The sequence below is a fragment of the Bos grunniens genome, chromosome 13, assembly GCF_055505025.1.
Source record: "Bos grunniens cultivar Pamir isolate PY7600 chromosome 13, Bosgru_T2T1.0, whole genome shotgun sequence".
Lineage (NCBI taxonomy): Eukaryota > Metazoa > Chordata > Mammalia > Artiodactyla > Bovidae > Bos > Bos grunniens.
In genome coordinates, this window is record NC_141177.1 from 929645 (window position 1) to 929921 (window position 277).

Genomic DNA, 277 nt, shown 5'->3' on the forward strand with positions numbered 1-277 from the left:
GTAGTTACATTTTCACAGCGATTCTCTTAACAGAATCAGAAACCACAGTGATACAACTGATGAGAGGGAGCCCCGATTTCACGAGGACTCTAACCTTTCAGAGCACAGATGCAGTGCTGTGCTCCAACAGGGCTCCTTGCTACCAAAGAGCCCTTTTTTACTCTGGCATTTCATATGTTCCCAAGGGTGGCAGAATATTATTGCCAACCTTTATCTCATGATTTCCTATCATATTCCAGCAGCTGTAAAGTCCTTTAAATAAGTGTAAAACATATAT